Source organism: Neophocaena asiaeorientalis, unplaced genomic scaffold (assembly GCF_003031525.2).
Source record: "Neophocaena asiaeorientalis asiaeorientalis breed wild unplaced genomic scaffold, Neophocaena_asiaeorientalis_V1.1 scaffold264, whole genome shotgun sequence".
Taxonomy (NCBI): Eukaryota; Metazoa; Chordata; class Mammalia; order Artiodactyla; family Phocoenidae; genus Neophocaena; species Neophocaena asiaeorientalis.
This window is the reverse complement of record NW_020185332.1, coordinates 3380934-3408503: the sequence shown is the minus strand read 5'-3', so window position 1 is coordinate 3408503 and position 27570 is coordinate 3380934. Positions and strand designations below refer to the sequence as shown.

Here is a 27570-nt window from a genome sequence, read left to right as displayed (position 1 = left end):
TTGTGGTGCGCGGGCTTCTCATTTTGGTGGCTTCTCTTGTTGCAGAGCACGGGCTCTAGGCACGCGGGCTTCAGTAGTTGTGGCACACGAGCTCCGTAGTTGTGGCACACGGGCTTAGTTGCTCCGCGGCATGTGGGATCTTCCCAGACCAGGGCTCGAACCCATGTCTCCTGCATTGGCAGGCAGATTCTTAACAACTGTGCTACCAGGGAAGTCCCTTAAATGCTTTTCAAATCACCATGCAAATTATCAAATTGATCCTACCCTTTGACCTTGAAATACCACTTTGGGAAATGTGTTCCAAGAAAACAAAAATATGCAATATATATTTATAAATATATACATTTTATGTATTTTGAAATATAAAAAAATAAAACAAAGGTGCATACAGAGATGTTTAGATCTGAGCTTCATATTGCATTTAAAACTGGAAGTGGCCCAAATGCCTGACCACGGGCAGAAGCTGGGAGGATTTTGCTGTAGTCATTACACTGACACTGAGAATGGTCATTGTGAAGATTGGAGCCGATGTCCAGCACATCACACGGGCACTATCATACCGGACGTTAAAATAGAAAAAGCGATAAAAGCAAAAATAAACAAGTGGGACTGTATCAAACTAAAATGCTTCTGCACAGCAAAGGAAACAGTCAACAAAATGAAAAGGCAGCCTACTGAATGGCAGACAATATTTGCAAATCACATATCTGATAAGGGGTTAGTATCCAGAATATTTAAAGAACTCGTACAACTTAATAGAAAAATGCAAACAATCTGATTTTAAAATGGGCAGATATGAGTAGACATTTTTCCAAAGAAGACATACGGGTGGCCAATGAAAAGATGCTTCACATCACTAATCACTGGGGAAATGAAAATCAAAATCAAAATGAGATATCACCTCACACCTATCAGAATGGCTGTTATTAAAAAGACAAGAAATAAGTATTGGTGAGGATGTGGAAAAAAGGGAGCTCTTGTGGACTGTTGGTGGGAATGTAAATTGATACAGCCTCTACAGAGAACAGTATGGAGGTTCCTTAACTAAAAATAGAACTACCATATGATCCAACAATTCCACTTCTGCGGATATATCCAAAGAAAATGAAAACACTAAGTTGATAAGATATTTGCGCCTCCATGTTTATTGCATTACTTATAGTAGTCAGGACATGGAAATGACCCAAATATCCATTGATGGATGAATGAATAAAGAAGATGCAATATATATATATATATATATATATGTATGTATGTATATAATGGACTGTTATTCAGCCATAGAAAATGAAATCTTGGCATTTAGGACAACATGGGTATAGGACAACATGGATGGACCTTGAGGACATTATGCTAAGTGAAATAAATCAGACAGAGACAAATACCACGTGATCTCATATGTGGAATCTAAAGACCAAAAACAAAAAACCCAAGCTTATAGACACAGAGGACAGATTGGTGGTTGCCAGAGGTGGGAGTTGGGGGCGGTGGGCAAAATGAGTGCGGGGGGTCAAAATGTACAAACTTCCAGCTATAAAATAAGTCACCAGGATGTAACACATGGCATGGTGACTGTAGTTGCTAACACTGTCTTGCATACTTGAAAGTTGCTAAGAGAGTAGATCTTAAAAGTTCTTATCACCAGACAAAAAAAATAAGATAAAACTAGTAACTAAGTAAGGTAACACACGTTAACTAGACTTATTATGGTGATCATTTCACAATGTATACAAATATCGAATCGTTATATTGTACACATAAAACTAATGTTATAGATCAATTATACCTCAATAAAAAATAAATTTTAAAAAATTCTTAAATAATTCCATATCAGTTGGCAAATAGTAGGGACTGAGTGTCCCCCCCCAGCCTCCCTGACCCCTCCACTAGGGTCTTCCTAGATCTCCCCATCCATCAACTAAATGTGATTGCCTGGTGCAGAAGGACCCTCCAGGACCCTACACTATGCAGTGGTCAGTACACATCCTAGAACCAGTTGTTAAATATTTTTAAACCTCCCCTGGCTAAGATTCTGTACCTTTACAAAAAGGGACCTTATTTTGGAATGAGACAAGAGACACGGATAGATAAAGAGAGACATTACATGACTTAGTAAAGGAAAATGAAGTAGAACTTGATATAATGAATACAATTGGCCCTCCCTGTCTGTGGGTTCCAAAGTCAATTCATTTTATGTGAGAGACTTGAGCATCCTCGAATTTTGCTATCCATGGGGATGCTGGAACCAATAACCTGTGGATCATGAGGGAGGATTCTATAAGGAATAGCAATGACACAAACTTGTATTTGCATAAACAAGAGTCTGTAAATATTCTGTAAATGAGGGAAACACCCTTTCCCCCTCTTTGCTTCTTTGAAGAAAATTGCAGGGTTTTTTTTCACTCTCCTCCTACTCTTCTGACAACGAAGTAGTTTGGGGAAGGCTGAACCTGGAGGTGATCTGGATGGTAGCAGAGCAAATCTAGATTCCCTGAGCCAGACATGGCAGCTTATCCCTCTGGCCAAGGGGTGGATTTGCATCAGCTGGCGATGTAGTTCTGGCCGGGGAGGTGGAAGGGAAGTTGGCTGGGAAGATTATAGCAAGGCTTTCTTTTCCCATCTAAAGGGACCATGACAGGAACATCCCCTTTGTTTCCTTTGAGGATATCTTGCTTAAAACTAAAGGCAAGGGCTTCCCTGGTGGCACAGTGGTTGAGAATCTGCCTGCTAATGCAGGGGGACACAGGTTCGAGCCCTGGTATGGGAGGATCCCACATGCCACGGAGCAGCTGGGCCTGTGAGCCACGACTGCTGAGCCTGCGTGTCTGGAGCCTGTGCTCTGCAACAAGAGAGGAGGCGACAGTGAGGGGCCGCACACCGCGATGAAAACTGGCCCCCGCTCGCCGCAACTAGAGAAAGCCCTCGCACAGAAACGAAGACCCAACACAGCCAAAAATAAATAAATAAATTTATTTTAAAAAAAAGAACTAAAGGCAAACATCTTGCATCCCCAAAGGGAAAGCTAAGGGAATTTCAGAGAATGAAAATCTTAGCCATGACATCTTTGAACTGCTGAATGAATCAACCCTGAAGGTGCTCTACTACTAGCTTTCTTGTTATTGTTCAAGCACTTTAGCTGGTTTTGCTGGTATTTGCAGAGTCCCACTAGAATGTAGGCTATTTGTTTACTACTGTATCTGTATGATCTATGACACTGCCTGGTACATAGCAGACCCACCATAAATATTTGTTGAAGGGGTAAATGAATAAAAAGCATCCTCATTGATGTAGGAGGGTATTCAGTTTTCCAATGGTCTTGGTGTTAGATTTTTCTGTTTAAGTTTAAAAAAATATCCAGTCATGTTGTTGACCATCTATTGTCTCCAGTGCCTAAATGTTATGGGAAGAGGAAGACCTGGATTTGAATCTGGATCTGCTACTTACCAGTCAAGTGTCCTCAGGCAAATTCTTCATCTTCTCTGAACACAACTGTAAAATGAGCACAACTACTAAATTATAGGGTTGCTGTGAGGCTTAGATGAGAAGTGGCCACAGAGCTGGGCACATGGGAGGGGATCAGTTGGTGTGTGCTTCTCACTTCCCTATATCTCCATATCCTCAGGTACCAGCTGCCACGAAGGCTGAGTTCCTCCTTGACCTTGAGAAGGGCCTCATGGGCCAGGGGAGGAGTCAGACATATCAACAAATCAACCAACTGACCGATGTTAACATCGCCAGAAATGGGACAAAGTGACATCATACAGCTCCTGATATGATACCCTGAGATGAACCCAGCATCACCTCTGGCTACCCTGGCCAAGTCTGCACAGCATGAACCCAAGGTAAGGAAATATCAGACAAACCTAAAATGAGGTACTTTCCACAAAATAACTGGCCTAGATACTTCAAAAATGTCAATTGTCATGAAAGACCAAAAAAAAAGAACAGGGAACTGTTGTAGATTAGAGAATACTAAACAGACATAACAACTACATGCAATGATGATCTGGGAGTTTTCTTTACTATTAAGGACATTATTGGGATAATTTGTGAAATCTGAATAAGATCTGTATATTAGATAATAATTAGTATCAAAGTTAATTTCCTAACTTTGATAATTATTCTCTAATTATGTAAGAGAATTTCCTTGGTTTTAGAAAACATACACATTGAAGCAGTAGAGGGGTATAATGTCTGAAAATAACTCATAAACTGTTCAGAAAAAAATAAAATTATACACCCGGGGGGGAGGGTGAGAGAGAATGAGGAGAAGGTAAAAGCAAATGTGGGAAAATATTAATATTTAGGGAATCTGGGTGAAAGATGTACAAGAATTCTTTGTCCTATGCTTGCAACTTTGCTTTAAGTTTGAAACTATGTCCAAAAAAAAAAAATGTAAAAAATTTTTGAAGCAATACTAGAGCCGTGTCCTAAAGGACACTAGGAATTTGTGGGTTGGAAAAGGAGACTTCCAGGCTAAGTAAAGACTTAGGAAAGTATTCAGGAAGCCGCTAGGTGCTGGCGGGTCCATTTCATAGAAAACTGCATTTAAACAGGTTCTGGAAAGAGGTGTCAGAGTCCTCCAAGCAGACAACAGGAGGAAAGGCCCTTCAGTCAGTGGCCAGACGTATGAGAGAGCAGGGCACTAGCAGGCAGAAGTTAGGTGTGGCCGAGGGCAGTAAAGCTGGACATTCAGGTTGGGGACAAATTGCAAAGGATGAATGCCCTGCCAAGGCGTTGGGACTTTATTCTGCAAGCAGGGAGTGGAAGATAAGATCTATGTTGGAGACAGAGGGGAGGATAAATGGAGAAGAGCAGGATGGCAGCCAGGCCACAGGTGACTTGTGCAGTGTCTGGGGAGTGAAAGAAGATGCCAAAGGCCCAAATGATAGCCCTTTGGACAAAACGAGAAGGGCGATATGTACATTCCCCCCACCCCCCAACCCATGGGGAAGCAAACTGGCACACCAGTTTTGGTGCTCTGATTCCTGTTTGCTCTGCATTGCAGAGGCCACAGGACATTTGACTCTCCAGCATGGGCAAGCCCCCAGCAGGCTTAGTGGGTGGAGCAGACACTGACGCGTACAGCAGGGGATGGAGGGCCACTAGCCACCTCATAGCGGAAGGCCTTCGCTAAATTCAGAAAACCACCTCCGTTCCCTGTCCTGGCCAGCGTGGTCTCTTCCCGTCCCTTCAGTGCCTGATTTCCCAAGATTCCAGTGGGCTACCCAAGTGACTGTTATGGCCGGTTCTGCCATGTTTCCACCCCAGGAGGCTAAAGGCCTGGCCACAAATTCAGTTCCTTTTATTGCACAACAGTTGGGCATTTTCGAATCAAATTGAGCCAATCCATTCATTCAACATTCAACAAATATTTGCCAGGTGCTACTGTGTGCTTAAGGGACTTTTCTAAGTGGAAAGGGGAAGTGGGTAGGGCGGGAACATGGCTGGGTTATATTGTAACGAGAGTGGCTTTTCCCCTTGGCGTTTCATTTGGTATATCTGAATTAGATATTTGTTTCTCATCAAATTTGAAAGGAATTGTTGTCTTTAAGTCACTCCTCGCCTAATGAGGATGCAGCCCAGCAACAAGTGGCACCAAGGGGCATTCTGAGCAGCGTAGTAAACACTCACGGAGCAAGATGGTCCCCGTGTGGCCTGACTCATGCCAGGGCCTCTTCGTAGTCAGGGTGGTTCTGATGACAGTGATGATGATGATGATGATGAGCAGCTCCTATGTGCCAGGCACTCTGCTAAATGCTTTCTGCACGTTCTCTCCAAACCTAACCACTTAATCCTGAGAGGTAGATATTTTATACTTGAGGAAACTGGTTCAGAGAGATTGATGGATTTGTCCAAGGCCACACAGCCACTTAGGGGCAGAGTCTGGATCTGAACTCAGACCTTGTCTCTAAAGGTTACGACCATTCCAGTGTTGTGCCACTTCCCACCGCTTCGAAATGGGAAGGAAGTTTCAGGTAAATGACTAAAAGCATCCCCCAAGGCGACGGTTCTCAAACCTTAGCAAGAATCAGCGACACCCAGAGGGCTTATTGGAACACAGATGGCTGAGTCCGTGTTGAGGTGTCTGAGGTGGGGCCTGCCGATCTGTATTGCTAACAAACCCAGGTGATGCCCACGCCGCTGGTGCTGGGATCGCTCTCAGGACCACTGCCCGTAGGGAGAGCAGCGAGTTGACTCTACTGGTCCCCCACTCCTCCCCCACCCCTCTGTTAAGTTCGGCGTCTGCAAAATCTTGCCATTTCCCCCGTCTGAAGAGGAGGCCGAGGCTACTGCTGCCTCCTTCTGCTGTCTCCCTGGGAGCCTGTGTTGGGCGGCAGGAGCGCAGAGCGTCCCTGGCTGAGCCCTCTGCTCCCAGCTGCGCACAGACTCATCTGCTCTCGGGTCACTGCCCTCTCTCTCTGAGCTCCACCGTCGTTCCCAGGCTTCCCGAGCTTTCGCTCACTTGTTGATTCTCTGCGAACCAACCCTGCTCTCCTCTCCTCGGTCAGGTGTGGTGTGTGAGCTCTGATCTCCTACAGCACCCTCTCCTGAGCTGCAGGGAACGTGGGACGCAGAGGTCGTCTCTGTCACCTGAGATCCTTGTTCCTCTGGGAAGATAAACTTTCTAGCAGCTTGGTAAACTTCCCAAGTTATAGTTTAACATGAGAACATGTGTTTCAAAGGCTCATGGACTTTTAGACTTGGAAAAGCCTTAGCTGAAAGGAGGAGAAGAAGGAAACGAACACTTACTGAGAATCTGCCATGTGTCAGCACAAGGCCAGAGGCTTAGTGTGTGTCACAGTATTTACTCTTCACAGTGATCCTGTGAGTTCTGGGGTGTTTGTGTGTGTATGTTTTAATCTCCATGAACAGTAGAGAAAACTGAGATTCTAAGAAGTTCAGCAGCTGGTCCTGACCACACAGCTGGTTAGCAGCTGAGCCAGGATGCGACCCCAGGTCTGCCCCTGCTCTTTCCACCACCACTGACCCATCAGTTCACATCATTGGTGTTCTCTCTAGCTCTGAGATAAATTTCCTGGGTTTTGAGCCACACATGAGGCCCAAAGGCTGGCCTTCTAAGACAAACCCTGGGTCAGTCACGCAGTGGTCAGTGCTGGGGATGCTGCCAGGGGGTGGGAGGAGGAGGTGAGGAGAGAGGCCACGATCAAGCGCTGGGTGAGCAGGGGGAAGCTGCCAGGAGTCTGGAGGAGTTGGTAGCAACTCTCCGCCTGGGAGCAGGCGAAGCCAAACGGGATTGCAGGAGTCTCCAAAGAAGCAGCAGCAGCCAGACCCTCAGCTCAGGCCAAGCTAATGGCTGTGCTGCTCCGAAGAGCCAGGTGCCAGCCTTCCTGGTCAGGCTGTGGGCCTGTGTAAAGGCAGCTTCTGCCCGGCACATCTGTCAAGTGCCTACTTTTGTGCCCAGCATGGTGAGGTATTGAGGCTACACTTAAAAAAATAAATAAATAAATAAAGCATCCTTGTCATCAGAGAGCTCACAGTTTGGGAATCGGTGCAAGCAACTAAGACCCAGCCAGATAAATATGGTTTTTAATATGGTGCTTTGTAGCTTAGAACACCTGTTCGCATACACATATGCTGTCCAGGGACCCTCACAGGGACACTGCCGCAGGGGAGAGAGGAAGGGTACTGTGCTAATCGTTCGGCCCTTCCACATCCGATGCTTCATGGACCCTCGGCACACCCCATGGGGCCCACAGAAGAGGGAGTCCTGACTGCCTGTTGGTGTGTGGGTGACGCTGCCCAGAAGGATAGTATTCAGCTGGGCTTGGAGAGATAGATAGGAGTTCTTTATGCAGAAAAGAGAAAGAGGAGGTTACTGCACTGCCATTTCTTATACTATGATTTTGGTGTCGTAGGCACTTTTAGCCTTAGCTGCCAGGAGCAGGGCTTGAGCTGGGCCTCTCAGCCTCTTCCATTCCGATCTGAAAAGCCCTAACTCTTTTATCCGTCTTCCTGTGGCACCTCCCTTCAGGAGAGCCAGAAGGTCTAAGGTGCTGGCCAGCAAGCATCTCAGAGGCTGGTGGGTGTGCTTTCAGCTGACGAGGGCTGGCTTGGGAACAAAAGTTAAGACTGACTTTTCTCTCTCTCTCTCTGCCATCCATTTTTCTTCAATGACTGTCTTCCTAGAGTCTGTCATGTAATGACTGTGACAGGACCAGGGACACATGAGGAGGAGCCATTAACCATGCCTGTCATCTGTCCTCGTTAAGTCCCCAAAAGAAAACGTTAGTTGTGAATCAATGAAAAATCGAGCACGAAGCCAGCGGGGAGGAGATTTAAATGTGTCTCTTAACTAGTGGCGAGTGAGAAAACAAGTTCTGGATTAGAATTCGGCAGAGTGGCTTCACCCTAGGTAGCTGGGGGGCCAGGAGCTAGGAGGACACAGGGAAGGACTCTCAAGAGGATGCTGGGGCTTCCCTGGTGGTACAGTGGTTGAGAGTCCGCCTGCCAATGCAGGGGACACGGGTTCGTGCCCAGGTCTGGGAAGATCCCACATGTCACGGAGCGGCTGGGCCCGTGAGCCATGGCCGCTGAGCCTGCGCGTCCGGAGCCTGTGCTCCGTAGCGGGAGAGGCCACAACAGTGAGTGGCCCGTGTACCGCAAAAAATTTTTTAAAAATTTAAAAATTAAAAAAAAAAAAGAGGATGCTGGACATTAGTTGGCTGGTTGGGAAGGGGAGGGGAGAGCCTCAGGCTGCCAAGTGGTCACCCAGCCGAGCTGGCACTGAGAAGAGCTTTGGAATGAGGGACAACCAGTCCTCCACCTCCAACAGACCTGGCTGCTCTCTGGGGTCCTCCGTGGTGCGGCCGGGGTGAATGCTGCCCAAGGAAACCTCATACAGCACCTGCAGGGCGACCAGCTCTTCAGTGCGGCGCTGACAGAAGCAGGTGGAGAGCCTTGCCCCCCCAACTCCCGGCAGCAGCCAGATGAGGCCGTGGCCAGGAGCCAGATGGTGATGGCTCGGGCTAGGGAAGTCCCGGCAAAGTTACTGCGAACCAGTTATGCAACCTCCCGCTGTAATCAACCACCGTTTGTCTCCTGCCAAGCCCTCACGCTGCCTAGGCTGGCACAGACACCCTCTGTGTGGAGAAGGGATGGCACTGAAATTATAAACTGCACCGTGACTGAGATTTTAATAACCAGATTGAACTATAAGCCTGGAAAACCTTAAGGGAACCCAAATAAGTTGCTGGCTCTGAGACTGTGGAGGGATCTGGACCAAGAAGGGTTAATGTAATTATGGGAAGAAAGCTAGTTTCGTGTTGGCCCACATAAGGGTGACTATACAAACTAACCCACCAGACTCAATCTTCACAACAACTCTTGGGGTTATGTTCTGTTTTGCCTTTTAATTGAGGTGCCATGCACATGACATGGAATTAAGTATTATAACTGTGTACACTTCAGCGGCATTTAGTACAGTCACAAGACTGTGCAGCCATCACCTTTAGCAAGTTCCAAAGCATTTTCATCACTCCTTGGGGCGGTTTTTTGTGTGTGTGTGTGGTACGCGGGCCCCTCACTGCTGTGGCCTCTCCCGCTGCGGAGCACAGGCTCCGGACGCGCAGGCTCAGCGGCCATGGCTCACGGGCCCAGCCGCTCCGCGGCATGTGGGATCCTCCCGGACCAGGGGACGAACCCCTGTCCCCTGCATCGGCAGGCGGACTCTCAACCACTGCGCCACCAGGGAAGCCCTCCTTGGGGTGCTTTTATCCCCTTGTTATGGGTGGAATATTGAGGCCCAGGAAAGTTAAGTGAGGGATCCAAGTTCATCGATGGTAGAAACCAGACTTGAACCCGATCCGCTAACTCCCCTGGAAGGAGGGAACATTGTCTTCAGACTTTAGTAACAGCCTCTGAACTGACTTCCTGTCCTCTAGTCTCCCCCGTCTCCAGCTGCCTTAAACATAATTAGTAGATGCATCTCCTACAGCCAGGCTCTGACAGCGTCATTCCCCATCTCAGCCTCCCAGTGGGTCCTCAGTAGCATCGAAATAAAGTCTGAGCTCCTTTATCCACTGTAAACTTTATGTTGATGCAGTCACCAAGCAACTTGTTTCTTTCCAGTGTGTGGTCCGTGGGAAACGCTCTTGCATCCTCACCTGGCAACTCTGGGATTAGAGGCTGATCCCCGCACAGTCCCTCTCCTTTATCTTGTCTATCAGCTGCTAGCCACCCTACATTTGTCCTTTAGGCTCTTAGGCAGGATCTGACACCAACGCTGGCTCCCAAAACTGTAAGAAACACGTATCAGTTTCTCTGAATGTTGCCATTGGAGCCCCCCTCACTTGACTCAAGGGGAAGGACAGGAACCCCCATCTCTCCACCTTATTATTATTAGCTAAATTATTTTAAAGTCAAATAGTGGATGCAATGCAGATATTAAATATGTTGATGCCAATATATACGTGTTAGTTGAAAAGATATTCACGGTGTATTGTCACCGTGATGCCAAAAGGTAAAATCCTATATATGGTGTATAATTCTGTCTTAGAAAAATATCTATCTATATATAGAGAGAACATATATATGTTTTGAACCCATGCATATATTTGCATAAGAAAAAGGTCTGAAAAGGTATACTCTAAAATGTTAATGTTAGTCCTTTCTGGGTGGTATAATATAGAATGACTCTAATTTTTTCCTTTTGCTTATTATTTGCTAAGTTTTTTTTCTGTAAAAACATGGCCTGTAGAAGGAAAAGAATACCAAAGAGGAAAAGGGTTCCTGTAGTGCTTTGTTCACACACCTCAATGTGGCTTCATACAGCTAATTGTGTACATGCATCTGCTTTCCCCTCACCTTGGGGACATGGATGTCATCTCATTCATTTTCTCTTCTCCATGACATCTCCATGACAAACTCAAGAGTTATTAGCCAGCTAATGAGTGGACTCAGCCCCTTCTCTCTCTAACCCCTCCTGAATGATAGGGCTGGTGTAAGTCTCTGATCTAAGCAAGCCCCTCAGGCACCCTCCAGGGAGTTACCCTGATACTTGCAGTCCTGGGTTCCTGAAGTTTCCCCTAGGCAATGGTGCCAGTGAGTAAAAGACATACACACAACTACCTCACCTGTTTCCTACCTTTACTAGGCCAAAGTCAGAGGGAGAAACAGCAAGTCTGTAGACCCAGAAATTCTCCTGTGCTTGTGGGTTTCTTCTCAATATGATTTCATTACTGTAAGGCAATGTCTCATTGCCTGGGCGACCAGGAGGGGGATCTGCACAGAGCAGCCTCCACCTCGACCTTAACTCTATTTTGTTAAACTCCCACTGGCTTCTGAGCTCACTTCACATTTGTGGTTGCAAAATGTAAACATTCTTCAGTTCTGCTGGGGTTTTTTCATCTTGCTTTGTCTCTCTTCCTAAGGAATGGCTGACATGTATAGTTTCTCTTGCATTTTACCAACTAACCTTGATATTTTTCACTCTTCCCATACTGTCTTGTGATCAATATTGTTCAGTCAAAAGAGATGAGTATGGGGACTTCCCTGGTGGCGCAGTGGTTAGGAATCCGCCTGCCAATTCAGGGGACACGGGTTCTATCCCTGGTCCAGGAAGATCCCACATGCCATGGAGCAACTACTGAGCCCGCGTGCCACAACTACTGAGCCCGTGTGCCACAACTACTGAAGCCTGCATGCCTAGAGCCCGTGCTCCGCAACAAGAGAAGCCACCAAAATGAGAAGCCCGCACACTGCAACAAAGAGTAGACCCCGCTCGCCGCAGCTAGAGAAAGTCTGCACACAGCAAAGAAGATACAATGCAAATAAAAAAAAAAAATAGATGAGTATGTATTTTCAAGGTGTGAACCAGAATGTCAGAATTGGACATTTCCAGTTGAGAGAATGTTGGCCGGAACAGCTTTAACTATGTTTGTTTTTCCCCCTTGATTTACATTTTTTCCCTTGGTTTTCCTTTTCCAGCTCCATAGTGGCACAAACACACGTTTCTAAACTACACTGTAGGAACAATTCTCTGTGGCATTGGAACTGAGCAGGACCTTGCAGGGCCCTCCCGGGTACAAAAGCCCCTCCATGTCCCCCGTTTCTTGCTTGTAAGAAAAGGCTTTAGTCTCCTAGGGCTTCCCTGAGTTTCAAAGAGCGGACTCAAGCAGTTACTAATTAGGGAAGAGAGGGAATGCAGAAAGAAAAGAAATGCAGTTAAGCAAGAAAAGTAACGATAATAGTTCAGCAATAAAAGAGTCCTAGTTCCTCCTCAAGGGCTATACATAATCTGATACACATCTTTGAGTTGTTCTGTAGGAACTGAGACACCCCTCACCCCAACCCACGTGGAGGGTGGCGACTACACACTGAGCACAAGCACGTAGACCCCAGACTGGTTAGAACCAAAAGGCTGATGATTGAGATTCCTGAAATATAACCCTGTTACCTTCTCACCACCAACCAATCAGAAGAAAATCACGCACCCTGCAGCCCTCACCCCAGATATCACCTTCCCTGAAAGCCATTGGGGAGTTTGGGTCTTTTGAGCATGAGCTGCCCATGCTCTTTGCTCGGTGCCTGCAGTAGACACTGTACTTTCCTTCACGACAACCTGGTGTCGGTAACTTGGCTCTGCTGTGTGAGGGGTGAGACGTGAATGAATTATTCCTCTCCCTGGTGAGGCTCAGAGGTCTTATTACGGAACTGAACTTAGGTCAAGGCAAGGCATACAGGCAGCTCGTGCTCAAAAGACCCGAACTTCCCGATAGCTTTCAGGGAAGGGTTTTTAAAGGCCACATTTGGGGTGAGGGCTGCAGGGTGCATGACTTTCTTCTGATTGGTTGGTGGTGAGGTAGCAGGGCGACGCTTCAGGAATCTCAATCATCAGCCTTCTGGTTCCAACCAGTCTGGGGTCTACGTGCTTGTGTTCAATGTGTAGGAGCTGCCATCCACTTGGGTAGGTGACTGCGGGGACGAGAGGTCTTGGTTCCTGCAAAACAACTCAAAGATAGGTATCAGATTGTTATGAATATCCCTTGTGGAAGAACTGGGACAAGGAACTAAGATAATAGTTTCATTGCTGAACTATTATCATGACTTCTTCTTGTTTAACCGCTTTTCCTTTGTTTCCGCATCCCTTTGTCTTCCCTAATTAGTCATTTGAGTCTGCTCTTTGGAACTCAGGGAAGGCCTAGGCAATTAAAGTCTTTTTCTCCAAACAATAAATGGGGGCATTAAGGGGTTTTTGTACCCAGGAGGGTCCTACTTGGTTTCAGTCCCCCTTTTCATTGATACTCCTCAATCCTGAGAGGACCAAATGTGGGACAAGAAAGGGAATAAGTTTTTGGATAGAGAGGTTAATCATAAACTCGACAGGGGAACTCGGTGTCAGGGGGACTCAGTCTCAGTATGATGGGCAGAGAACGAGACTCCTCAATAATAAAACTCACATAGCCTCCAATTCCCTCTCATTCCATCTCGTCCTAGTTAAAATATCTGAATTAGACTCCATTTCTGGAATTAAGTCCCTAACAAAGTTGTTTTGTGGGGAGCCGAGCTTCTGCAGGCTGAACACACTAGCCTTGCCCAGCATCTGGCACTTAACTGTTGAAAGGAATTAAATCTAATTAAATAGAATCAAACCAAAACGAACAGGTAGATGACTAACCAGCCTTTCAAACAAGAGCCACTAGCCCTTTAAATGCAGCTCAGTTGAAGCCACAGTGTCTAAGAGGAGGCAGGCGCAGTGCTAGGGGCCCCTTCCATAGTTTGTGGGGCGGGGGTTCTCTTAGCTCATTGCTCTGTGAGTCCACCGTGGTTTCTCGTAGTCACTGCCTGTGGTGAATAACTGGCTTTGAATCAAGTCAAAAATGACAGTCTCTGCTGAGAGCCATGGTATGAGCTGGGCCTGGGTGTGAATCAGCATGAATAGAGGAGGGAGGCTGGGAGGGAGAGAGGAAGGTGGGCGTCCCCTAAGGTCAGTGAGGCAAACACTGTAACTATCAGAAACATGAGAGCATTAATGATGTGAAATGAGCCGTGTAACTCATGGCCCAGCCCTCTCTGGATAGGTTCCTGTCCTGAAAGTAGCTGAGAATAGCCAGACCCAGAGAGGTGCAGATGAGCAATCTCAGGGTATGGCCTGACCCTGCACCTGGGGCTTGAAGGGCAGGGAAGGAGGAGAGTCAGCCACTGTGCTCCGTTATGCAGTTAGTCTTCATGACGAATCTGGGACATAGATGTTATTCCCATTTTATAGAAGGGGAAACGGAGGCCCAGAAGGGTGACGCACTATAATGGAAAGGATATCACCTTGAGAGACAGACAGAATTGGGTTCTAGCATCCCAGGCACCATCCCCTACCACCTGCATGACTTTGGGTAACCCCTTACCCTCCCTGCCCCTCAAACGCCTCATCTGTGAATGGGAGGTATTAGTGCCCACCTCACAGAGTTGTTGTGAGGATTAAACACAACGAAGATGGTGCACAGAAAACAAAACCCTGATACACAGGAGGGAGGGGTTTTTTGGTTTTTTCGTTTTTGTTTGTTTTGTTTTTTGCGGTATGCGGGCCTCTCACTGTTGTGGCCTCTCCCGTTGCGGAGCACAGGCTCCGGACACGCAGGCTCAGCTGCCATGGCTCACAGGCCTAGCCGCTCCGTGGCATGTGGGATCTTCCCGGACCGGGGCACGAACCCGTGTCCCCTGCATCGGCAGGCAGACTCTCAACCACTGCGCCACCAGGGAAGCCCTAGCCTGTATTTTGAGCATAACATTGGCCTCTATTTTTTGTTTTCAGTTTTAGCAAATATGTATGCATTTCTGAGCTATGTATACTTTAATTTTGTTGTGTTTTGGGGTGCTTCTATATAAATAATATCAAATAAAATTTAATGTTTAGTGATTATGAGATTTATCATTTAAAGCTGGTTATGCACCTACCCCACAACTCATTCGTTCCACTCCTAGGTCTGTACTGTAGGGCAGTGGTTCTCAAACTTTTTGGTTTCAGGACTCTCTTATCCTCTTAAAAATTATTGGAGATCCCATACCAAAGAGCTTTTGTTTATGTGGGTTATATCTATTGATATTTACTATATTAGAAATTGACACATTTAAAAATATTTATTAACTAATTTTAAAATAAACCCAGTACATGTTTTTTTTAATTGAAGTATAGTTGATTTACAGTATTGTGTTAAATTCTGCTGTACAGCAAAGTGATTCAGTTATACATATATATACATTTTTAATAGTTTTTCATTATAGTTTACCATAGGATACTGAATATAGTTCTCTGTGCTATACAGTAGGACCTTGTTGTTTATGCATTCTATATATAATAGCTTACATTTGCTAGTCCCAACCTCTCACTCCATCGCTCTCCCAACCCTCTCCCCCTTGGCAACCACAAGTCTGTTCTCTATGTCCATGAGTCTGTTGCTGTTTCGTAGATAGGTTCATTTGTGTCATTTTTTTAGATTCCACATATGAATGATATCATACGGTATTTGTCTTTCTCTTTCTGACTAACTTCACTTAGTGTGATAATCTCTAGTTGCATTCATGTTGCTGCAAATGGCATTATTTCATTCTTTTTTATGGCTGAATAGTATTCCGTTGTGTATCTTCTTTATCCATTCATCTGTCGATGGACATTTAGGCTGTTTCCACGTCTTGGCTCTTGTGAACAGTGCTGCTGTGAACATAGGGGTGCATGTATCTTTTTGGATTAGAGTTTTGTCTGGATATATGCACAGGAGTGGGATTGCTGGATCATATGGTAATTCTATTTTTAGTTTTCTGAGGAACCGCCATACTGTTCTCCATAGTGGCTGCACCAACTTACATTCCCACCAACAGTGTAAGAGGGTTCCCTTTTCTCCATATCCTCTCCAGCATTTGTTATTTGCAGAGTTTTCAATGATGGCCATTCTGACGGGTGTGAGGTGGCACCTCATGGTAGTTTTGATTTGCATTTCTCTAATAATTAGCAATGTTGAGCATCTTTGCATGTGCCTGTTGGCTGTTTGTATTTCTTCTTTGGAGAAAGGTCTATTTAGGTCTTTTGCCCATTTTTCGATTGAAACCCAGTACATGTTAACACAACATATTTTATGAAAAAGAATTATATATGCTTGAAAATTTAGGGAGATGAGCGGCATTGTTTACATTTTGCAAATCTCTTTACTGTCTGGCTTTAACAGAAGACAGCCTCATATAGATACATAATTGGAAATGGTAGGAGTATTTTTTTTCTTTTTTGGTAGGAGTATTTTAATGGCCTTTTCTGATAATTAGGTACATATCATGCAGCCTCTGGAAAACTCCTCTGCCTATGCCTGACAGAATGAAAGTGAAAATTATTATGAAAATAGTTTTGACCTCACGGACCCCCTAAAAGGACTTCACGGACCCCTGTGGGTCCTTGGATCACACTTTGAGAACTGTTGCCTGAGTGAAACTTGCACATGTGTGCAAGGGATGTGCTAGGAGGGAGGGATGTGCTAGGTTGTTCACTGCAGCATTGCTTGTAATAGAAAAATCTGGAAACAACCCAAACATCATTCATCAGCAAGAGAATTAGTAAATGAATTACGGTTCATTCACACAATGGTGTATTTTACAGCAGTGAAAATAAGGCCTCTTTTCCTATCTTTGTACATAGGAAGTCTATGTATTAACAGAGTTCTTGCATTTTGACTGAGTAGCTCATTTGATTGGTGTAGACCAGAGTATAAATGAGGCCATGCACAAAATAGGTATGTAAGAAGTGGGCAAACAATGAACAAACCCAAAGACTGAATGAAGAGGCAAAGCCAGAGTCACCTACCTTCCTGTTGTGACTTTTGTCATGTTAAATTCTCAGGCTTGAAGCCTTTTTATTTTCTGAAGCACTTGACTTCAGCCTAATGATTAAAAGCTAACTTCCTGTTTTAAAATGATGTGTATGTCATGGCAAAGTAGTTTGCAAACAGTGGGACTTAATAAACACAAGCTCACAGAGAATTCAGCAAATTTATAAAAGACCTTCTTTTTGGAAGTTTGAGAGCACAGGGCTAATACAAGTACATTTTGTGTTTAAAACTGAGCCTTCTTGCTGGAATAAAAACATTTCAAAGCAAAATCTTCCCACACATCTGATCCCCAGTTAAAGGGAAAAAGGAACAATTGTGAGCTTTATAGAGGCCAAATAGGCCACTGAAACGATACTCATCAGCACAAAATCCTAAAGGTTGTAAGGAAGTAGACCCAGGATTCCTATGAATGGAATTGTTTCCCAAAGGGCTCCCCCCTCCACCACCACCGTCCTATCCCTTTTTTCTATCCCCTCAACACACACACACACACACACACACACACACACACACACACACGGGCTCTGTACAGTGTACTCTTTCAGATTAGAGGTGCAAGTGTTAGCCTTACAGTGGCCAGAGACGACCAAACTAAGAGGGGTTCATAAAGGATACACGTTGTATTTGTCTTTCAAACATACACTTATATTAGCAGTTATTAAAACAGGGACACCTTGTATATCCAGAGGTCCTTACCCAGCAAACTTACTGGTCTTTTTTTTTTTTTTAATATTTATTTATTTTAATTTTGGCTGCGTTGGGTCTTAGTTCCAGCACGTGGGTTCTCTAGTTGTGGCACGTGGGCTCAGTAGTTGTGGTGTGGGCTTAGTTGCCCCATGGCACGTGGGATCTTAGTTCCCTGACCAGGGATCAAACCCGCGTCTTCTGCACTGGAAGGTGGACTCTTAACCGCTGGACCACCAGGGAAGTCCCCCAAACACACTGGTCTTGAACATAGGGGTTTTTTTCCCCCAAAAGATTTTCCCATTTTGTAGTATCCCTGTATTGCCCACCAGTTTTTTTCCCTAGCTTAACTCCCAGGGAGCAGGCAGCCAGATATGGACCCACCAGGCAGGAGACTGGAGATTTCTTCTCAGGTGAAACTTGCCCAAGGGAAATGGCTTAAGAGATTGACAGTTGAAGGTCACCTAAATAAACAGTGGGGTCTCTGCCTAGTTATCCTGCCTGAAGCCTTTTAATCAATAATCCTCTTCTCTCTCTCTCACTCACACACACAGATTTTTCCAATTAGCTTTTTCATGCTTTACTCTTAAATAAGGCTAATATTAAAATAATATTAAATAAGGCAAAATTCAAATAATTGAGGAAAAGTCTCTAAAAGATAGCAGCTAATACACACAAAACAATGAACTCAAAGAAAATAGAGAAATACAGAAAAGAGGAGGAAAAAAAGATATATTCTATGGTTAATCTTCAGGAAGAGAAAATAATGTATCCATGAAAAAAGAACAGGGTGCTAAAAAAAAAAAAGCATTTGTAAAACAATAAAGAGCCCTTGGGATTAAAAATGTGACAGCTCAGTAAAAGAGTTAGAAGATAAAATTTAGGAAATCTCTCAGAAAGTAAATAAACAAGACCCCCCCATAACTTTTGGTTGAAATCTGGCATTTAAATGCACTTACTTTATCAATCAAAAATTATTTAGGAAGCCTTGGTTTAGGAGACCAATTTTTCAGTATTTCCTCCTCAGTCAACATCTCTGGCTTCTCAGACATGAAGAGACTCCACCCTCCCTTTCTTGTGTTTTGACTTCCAAGAGTTACTTACTTCAAGTGTAGAGGTATTTTTATGGATGAATCCATAAAGTCAAATGCTGGTTTCTGGCTAATAAGTAAAGTATAACTGACTAAGAAATAGATAACCCAATAAAAAAGTCCAGAAACAGACCCAAGTATATATTTGAATGTAATACCTGATAAAATTAGCATTTCAAATCAAAGGAGAAAGGAAGGGCTATTCAATAAATGGTACTGAGACAATTGACTAAACACCATTTTCCATTTGGGAAAGCCATTTAAATTATATTGCTACCTCACTCCTTACTCCAAAATAAGTTCCAGATGAATAAAAAACTCAATATAAAACATGAAACCATAAAAGTATAGAAAGAAAATATAGGTGAATATGTTTATCATCTTAGAATGAGGAAGGCCTGTCTAAGCATGCCATGAAATATAGAAACTGTAAAGGCAAATACTGATAAATTTGAGTACATAAAATTTTTTAATTTCTATAAAAGAATAAACATATTTAAAAGGCAAAATAAACTAATAATTTCAACATGTATGATAGATAATTGGTTAATTTCCTTAATGTACAAAGTATTTGCACAAATGAATAAGAAAAAAAAAACCCACCCAAATGTATCAGTCAGGATCCAGTCAGAAAAACAGAAACCATGCTAGGTAATTCAAACAGGGAAAATTAATGCATCTGGTTACACGAATGTTGGAGGGTCAAAAGACAATTGGGTAATAGATTCAAAATTCATACCATAGAGAGCTCATAATGTTAATTTATAAAGAACACCTACAAGTCAAAAGGAAAAAGACCAACAACTTCACATAAAAATGGGCAAAGTATATGAAAAGAAAAGTCATAGTTAAGAAAATACAAATGGGGGACTTCCTTGGTAGTCCAGTGGTTAAGAATCTGCCTTCCAATGCAGGGGACTCGAGTTTGATCCCTGGTCGGGGAACTAAGATCCCACATGTGGCGGGGAAACTAAGCCTGCATGCCATAACTACTGAGCCCATGTGCTCTACAGCCCAAGCACCACACCTAGAGAGAAGCACACACGCTGCAGTGAAAGATCCCGTGTGCCTCAACTAAGACCTGATGCCGCCAAATAAATTAATTAATTAGGGAGGTGTGTGGCACTCCCGCAGCTGAACTTTGGGGGCAAATAAGTGGGGCCTGCTGGGAACAGGACTTCTAAAACGACAAATATGTCTGGAAGGCTGTGGTCCAAGGCCATTTTTGCTGGCTATAAGTGGGGTCTACGGAACCAGAGGGAGCACACAGCTCTCCTGAAAATTGAAGGTGTATATGCTCGAGTTGAAACTGAATTCTATCTAGGCAAGAGATGTGCTTATGTGTACAAAGCAAAGAACAACAGAGTAACTCCTGGTGGAAAACCTAACAAAACCAGAGTAATCCGGGGAAAGATAACTCATGCTCTTCGAAACAGTGGCATGGTTTGTGCCAAATTCCGAAGCAACCTTCCTGCTAAGGGCATTGGATACGGAATCCATGTGATGCTGTACCCTTCAAGGATTTAAACTTACTGAAAACTAAATAAATAAAAGTGTGGATTTGTTCCCTTGTATTTTTGTTTAATTAATTAATTAATTAAAAAGAAAATACAAATGGGTTTTAACACATGAAAAGATGCTCATTCAAAAGAAAATAAAAATTAAAACTATAATGAGATGATATTCTTCATTTGTCATTTTGGAAAGATCAAAAGCCATTAAAAACAACAAGTACTGACTCAGAACCATCCAAAATAATTGAAGTGGAAAAAGCAAGTTGCAGAATGGTGTGACAGTTTGTGTCCCAAAAAAGGGAGAATAAGAATATATATTTACAATACATACAAGCTGCACACAGTATATATACACACACACCTACATACATACAATAATAATCTCTGGAAGAGTAGAGAAGGAAAAGTGCTAACTGTTGTTTTTGTCTGCAGGAAGGGGACCTGGAGAAAGGGGAACTTACTTTTTACAGAATACCCTTTATTTATTTATTTGTATTGTTGTCAAGTACATGTAACATAACATGTACCATTTTGAGTATTTTAGAGTGTACCATTCAGCAACATTTAGTACATTTGCAGTGTTGTGCAGCCATCGCCACTATCTAGTTACAGAACATTTTCATCACCCCAACACGAGACCCCATACCCATTAGCAGTCACTTTCCCATTCGCCCTTTCCCCCAGACCCTGGCAACCACTAACCTGCAGATAAGAAAATCTCTATGGGTTTGCCTCTTCCGGATATTTCATGTAAATGGAATAATATAATATGTGGCCTTTTGTGTCTGGCTTCTTTCAGTTAGCATAATGTTTCAAGGTCCATCCAAATAGTAGCATGTATCAGTACTTCATTCCTTTTTATGGCTGAATAATGTTCCACTGTATGAATATACCGCATTTTGTTTATCTAGTGTCAGTTGATGACATTTGGGTTGTTTCCACTTTGTGGCTATTGTGAATAGTGCTGCTGTGAACATTCGTGTATAAGTTTTTATTTGAACACCTGTTTTCAGTTTGCGGAGGTATAGACCCAGGAGTGGAATTTCTGGGTCATATGATAATTACTGAAAACTCTGTAGTGACTTTTTTTTTAAATTAATTTATTTATTTATATTTTGGCTGCATTGGGTCTTCATTGCTGCACGCATGCTTTCTCTAGTTGCAGCAAGCGGGGGCTACTCTTCGTTGCGGTGCTCGGGCTTCTCATTGCGGTGGCTTCTCGTTGCAGAGCGCGGGCTCTAGGCACGCAGGCTTCAGTAGTTGTGGCACGTAGGCTCAGTAGCTGTGGCTCACGGGCTCTGGAGTGCAGGCTTAGTAGTTGTGGCACACGGGCTTAGTTGCTCCGCGGCATGTGGGATCTTCCCGGACCAGGGCTTGAACCACACTGGCAGGCAGATTCTTAACCACTGCGCCACCAGGGAAGTCCCTGTAGTGACTTTTGAATGTTGTACCACATGCATATATTACCTAATCAAAACTTGACTATTGTAATAAAAATAACTAAGTAGAGACAAGTGTATTGTTTTATAATCACATTTCGGCAGCTCTGCAAAATCAGCATTGGATCAGTAAAGGGCCTCACAGTCCTAAAAGAAACTGAGGTGTAGAAAGTTAAAATATAATCTAATTTTTAAATATGACTCATAGAACCAGTAGGTCTTCAGGCTGCAAATGTTCCCCATCATTAAATGTTTCAGCAGCATTGCCCTGGTGAGCGTGGGAAGGGCTGTGAGAATGTTTTCTAAATCCATTTTAAAAAAGGTAAAGCGGTAATTAAAGTTGGCTTCAACCCTGTGATTGTTTGCTGCCTGGACTCAGTGGGAGCCTTGGCTCCTGCAACACCACCGATGTCCTCTAGGGGGCGATCCCCGGAGAGACTGGAGTACCTGGCGTTGCTCTGCGCTGGTGACCGGGGTGTGTTCCTCCCGCAGAGCTTTCACAAAGGCAAGGAGAGGGAACACTGTGACAAAGAACCAGCGCTGGAAGGACACTTGGAAAACATTTCTCAAGCCCTTTATTTTTAAACAAGGAGACTGAGACCCAGAATGGCCACTGATAGTCATACAGACTTTAAACACCAAGTCTGGAAACTTCTGCTGTGTTGCTTTGTAAAGTGCGGGGAGAGTGGGTTTCCAGGTCTGATAGAGCTAAGTTTGGATCCCTCCTCCTTCCCTCTCTCTACTCCCCAGTCCACCCAACTCCCACCACTTAACTTAAATGTGTGACCTAGGGCCAGTTAACTTTTCTGAGCCTGCTTCATTATCTGTATAATGGGGATAATATCATGAAGAAAGAAATGATGAAGGAAGGGAAAAATGATATCATGTATGTATAGGACCTTGTTTACACTTGGTGCCTATTGGTTCTCGATAAATATTTGTCATGTGAATGAACATGTCCCTCCTCTAGCCCTCTAGAGGCAGTGCTTCCGCTGCCCAAATAAATTTTTATTGATGACACTTTAGGCAGTATCCTTATGGGCTTCCTCACATCTAGAAAGCTGACCTTGGGAGGGAAAGGAAAGGAGAGTTTGGGGTGGTAGCGCCGCTCCTGTTGGGGTGAAAAGCTCCTTCGTGAAGCCTGAGCAGTCCCAGTTACTGCCCTGCTCTGCTGCCAGCACTTAGACGCCTGCACATCTGTCAGCCAGAGGTCCCCAGAGCTCCCAGGTCCTGACAGACTCTGCTGGAAAAGTGGGGTCCCTAGTGAGGGCAACAGAGTCAAATCCCCCTCGGCCCAGTTTCTGCCTCCCCTTCCCCAGTGCTCAGACAAAAGACCCAATTTGGCTATTTCAAGTAATACTAATCAAAATGTTTTATGGGAGCTGTTGTTTATGCCTGGCTATAAATGATCATGCATATCAGCAAACACATCAGAATAATGTGGTGATAAATTATAGTTGTTTGCATTATAAAATTCAGGTCATGTTTTCTCAGTCTTCATAATTTATATGGTACAAACAATTTTTTTCAATTAGGTAATACGTTGTAATGTAAGTCTCACAGTTTGGGTCAGGGGGAGGAACCAGGGGGAATGGGCTAAAATATATTTTTTCATTACAAAAAATGTTGCTGCAATATACAAAATGGGGGAAATAGAGAAAAGAAAGTCTCCCATAATTCCATCATTCAACCACTGTTAGTGTTTTTCAGTAGATTTTTAAAAGATTTTTTAAATGCACTTTTTACAGAGTTGTAACCAGGCTAACATTTCATTCCTTTGGCAGTGAAAGTGCAGAGTCCTAACCACTGGACCGCCAGGGAATTCCCCAGGCTAACATTTCTCATTAGAAACCTTTGGCTTCCTCAGTGCCTCACAATGATATTCATTCATTCATTCATCAAACATTTCCTAAATGCCTACTATGTGCGCAGCACTGGGGTGCAAAGATGAATTAGACAGGGTCCTTGCTAGGATATTGTTCGTTCTCCTGTCACAGCCTTTTCAGTTTGTTTATGTATCTGCTAAATGGTGCTGTTCATTGGGGGGAAGCCCTCAAAAGAAGAGGACACTGATGTATTAAAGGCAGGGTACGGGAGTGTGTCTTGTGAGGGCAAGGAACAGCAAAGAGCCTGGCATAGCCAGAAAAATAGGAAGTGCTCAGTGAGTACTTGCTGAGTGAATGAATTATCCCAGCATGCAGTGCAAACACTTTGGTTTAGTGCTTAGAGTGCCAAAGTAGCTCTCAAATTGTATCTCTCTCTGCCTCCTTTCTTTCAGGTTTTCAAAAATGTTATCTGTGCAGATGTTATCCTCTTGAAATCTCTGGCCAACCTTTTAAGATCTCATTCCTCCCACTATCCTCCTCTAACCTCACTTCCCATTTAACTGAGAATTTGTCCATGACTTTGAGTTTTCCTCTTCTGGGTCACTTGCTTGGGTCTCTGTATCCTTCTTGGTCTAATGTGCCCAGTGCATAGAACTATAACTGGTTAAATTAAGTGATCAGTTAAAGATTTCTTAAATGAGTCAATGCATTTACCCTTGTGAGTTTCATCAGTCCTTTTGACATCCCCTTTCTTTAGGCTTAATTTACTTGTGCTTTTTTTAAAATTAATTTTTATTTGAGTATAATTGCTTTATGATGTGTTAGTTTCTTCTGTACAGCAAAGTGAATCAGTTATACGTATAGATATATCCCCTCTTTTTTGGATTTCCTTCCCATTTAGATCACCACAGAGAATTGAGTAGAATTTCCTGTGCTATACAGTAGGTTCTCATTAGTTACCTATTTCATACATAGTAGTGTATATCTGTCAATCCCAATTTCCCAGTTCATCCCCACCCCCCCTTCCCCTCTTGGTATCCATAAGTTTGTTCTCTACATCTGTGTCTCTATTGCTGCTTTGCAAATAAGTTCATCTGTACCATTTTTCTAGGTTCATCTGTACCATTTTTCTAGAATCCCCATATAAGCGATATTATACGATATTTGTTTTTCTCTTTCTGACTTACTTCACTCTGTATGACAGTCTCTAGGTCTATCATGTCTCTACAAATGACCCAATTTTGTTCCTTTTTATGGCTGAGTAATATTCCATTGTGTATATGTACCACATCTTTTTTTTTTATCATCGTTATTGGAGTATAATTGCTTTACTATGGTGTGTTAGTTTCTGCTTTATAACAAAGTGAATCAACTATACATATACATATATCCCCATATCTCTTCCCTCTTGCATCTCTCTCCCTCCCACCCTCCTTATCCCAACCCTCTAGGTGGTCACAAAGCACCGAGCTAATCTCCCTGTGCTATGCGGCTGCTTCCCACTAGCTATCTATTTTACATTTGGTAGTGTATATAAGTCCATGCCACTCTCTCACTTTGTCCCAGCTTACCTTTCCCCCTCCCCATGTCCTCAAGTCCATTCTCTAGTAGGTCTGCCTTTTTATTCCTGTCCTGCCCCTAGGTTCTTCATGACCATTTTATTTTTTTAGATTCCATATATATGTGTAAGCATACGGTATTTGTTTTTCTCTTTCTGACTTACTTCACTCTGTATGACAGACTCTAGGTTCATCCACCTCACTACAAATAACTCAATTTCATTTCTTTTTATGGCTGAGTAATATTCCATTGTATATATGTGCCACATCTTCTTTATCCATTCATCTGTCAATGGACAGATGCTTCCATGTCCTGGCTATTGTAAATAGTGCAGCAATAAACATTGTGGTACATGACTCTTTTTGAATTATGGTTTTCTCAGGGTATATGCCCAGGAGTGGGATTGCTATGTCATATGGTAGCTCTATTTTTAGTTTTTTAGGGAACCTCCATACTGTTCTCCATAGTGGCTGTATCATTTTACATTCCCACCAACAGTGCAAGAGGGTTCCCTTTTCTCCACACCCTCTCCAGCATTTGTTGTTTGTAGATTTTCTGATGATGCCCATTCTAACTGGTGTGAGGTGATACCTCATTGTAGTTTTGATTTGCATTTCTCTAATAATTAGTGATGTTGAGCAGCTTTTCATGTGCCTCTTGGTCATCTGTATGTGTTCTTTGGAGAAATGTCTATTTAGGTCATCTGCTCATTTTTTGATTGGGTTGTTTGGTTTTTTGATATCGAGCTGCATGAGCTGTTTGTATATTTTGGAGATTAATCCCTTGTCAGTTGCTCATCTGCAAATAATTTCTCCGATTCTGAGGGTTGTCTTTTTGTTTTGTTTATGGTTTCCTTTGCTGTGCAAAAGCTTTTAAGTTTCATTAGGTCCCATTTGTTTATTTTTGTTTCTATTTTCATTGCTGTAGGAGGTGGGTCAAAAAAGATCTTGCTACGATTTATGTCAAAGAATGTTCTGCCCACGTTTTCCTCTAAGAGTTTTATAGTGTCCAGCCTCACATTTAGGTCTCTAATCCATTTTGAGTTTATTTTTGTGTATGGTGTTAGGGAGCATTCTGATTTCATTCTTTTTCATGTAGCTGTCCAGTTTTCCCAGCACCACTTATTGAAGAGACTGTCTTTTCTCCATTGTATATCCTTGCCTCCTTTGTCATAGATTAGGTGACCATAGGTGTGTGGGTTTATCTCTGGGCTTTCTATCCTGTTCCATTGATCTACTTGTGCTTTTTCAGGACTCACGTGAGTTAGTGTCCATTTTTCACTCAGTCTGTTCCTTTCCCCGGGAGAGGGGCCACGTGCTACCTCCCAGGGGTGTCTCTTTGCATACCAGCCTCTTTTGGACTTAAAGAGGATGGAGATCTTTTAGGGAAGGGAAGAGAGAATGCCTGCCTGCCTGCCACCCAGCACTCAAAAGAGCAGGCCGATCAAGCCCAAACACTCATGCCTTGGATCTTCCCCAACTCCACCCCAAGAGTCTATCAGAGTGTGGATCTAGAAGCCATTTACACGAGCTCCCCATGGGAACAAGAAGCTACAAGAAGGCAGGCAAAGGAGTAAGGGCTCTAATTTAAGATTAGAGCACATAAGATTCACATGTTCTAGTCAAATCCATATTTATAAAAATAAATCCAGATTTTCAACCATGTGACGATGTCTGTCTCACACCACACCAAGACGTCTTTATGGGGCTATCACAGAGAAACAGGATAGAAACCCTGGGCTGGGGATGAGGAGACCTGGTTCTCTTCCTGGCTTGGCTTCTCTTTTATTAATTTTAATTTTAGTTTATTTTTTCAGCTCTATTAAGGTATAATTGACAAACATATAAAACATATAAAGTGTCCATGGTGGTGATTTGATATGTGTATACATCGTGAACTGGTTTGGCCTCTTTAGGTGTCAGTTTCCTCATCGGTAATAGGGTGACTGGACTACGTGACCTCCAAAAGTCATTCAAGTGCCAAGATCCTAACCCAGGATCCTGTCTCCAAGGGAAAGACTGCCACGTGGCATTCAGATCTTCCCACCATGACAACTGTGCAAACTAGTATCACCCTCACCCACAGACACACAACACTGTCCTATCACAGGGAACTCAGTTTTGGACAGGCTGCTGGTGCACAGAAGGAAGTAGGAGGTCAGCGTATTCAAGGGAACTCAGCCCTGAGAAGAGCTGATGGCCCTGCCCAAAGTCTCGGGAGGCTGAAATGTATCAAAACTCCCATTTAATAATGTGTACTGAGAACCACAGGTGCCACGTGAAGGACATTGCTGTTCCCATCCCACCCTTCTCCACCCCATTCTAAATCCTGTCCCCTTCACCCGTTTCCAGGATGGCTGCCCCTAGAAACCAAGGTACAATCCGAAGGCTGTTTGGCAAGTGTGAGTGTCTCTGTGACAGGCGGGGCTCCCTGGTCCTCTAGAGTCCTGCCCTCCTAGGCCTCTGTCCCCCCACACCCTCAGTGCCAGAGACACAGTGGCCAAGTTCCTTTGCAAATGCCCTTTCTCCATGCTCTTGGCTGCTTTTCCTATTTCTGATTACTCAGGTTCCCATTAAAGTGTGGGGATGGCTTTGGGGAAATCCTCTAGTAGATGCTAATTTAGCATA

At 43.8% G+C, this 27570-nt stretch overlaps 1 protein-coding gene and 1 pseudogene across 1 annotated transcript in view; both read left to right on the top strand.

Moving 5' to 3' along the window:
- The window catches only part of USP3 (ubiquitin specific peptidase 3), a 206842-nt gene that overhangs the window by 77367 nt on the left and 101905 nt on the right, over positions 1-27570 (top strand). The window contains exon 3 of the mRNA XM_024735155.1: positions 3623-3842. The gene's annotated coding sequence lies outside the window, so the exon portion shown is untranslated. The remainder of the gene's footprint in view (positions 1-3622; positions 3843-27570) is intronic.
- Positions 19772-20131, top strand: LOC112393109 (60S ribosomal protein L35a pseudogene; annotated as a pseudogene).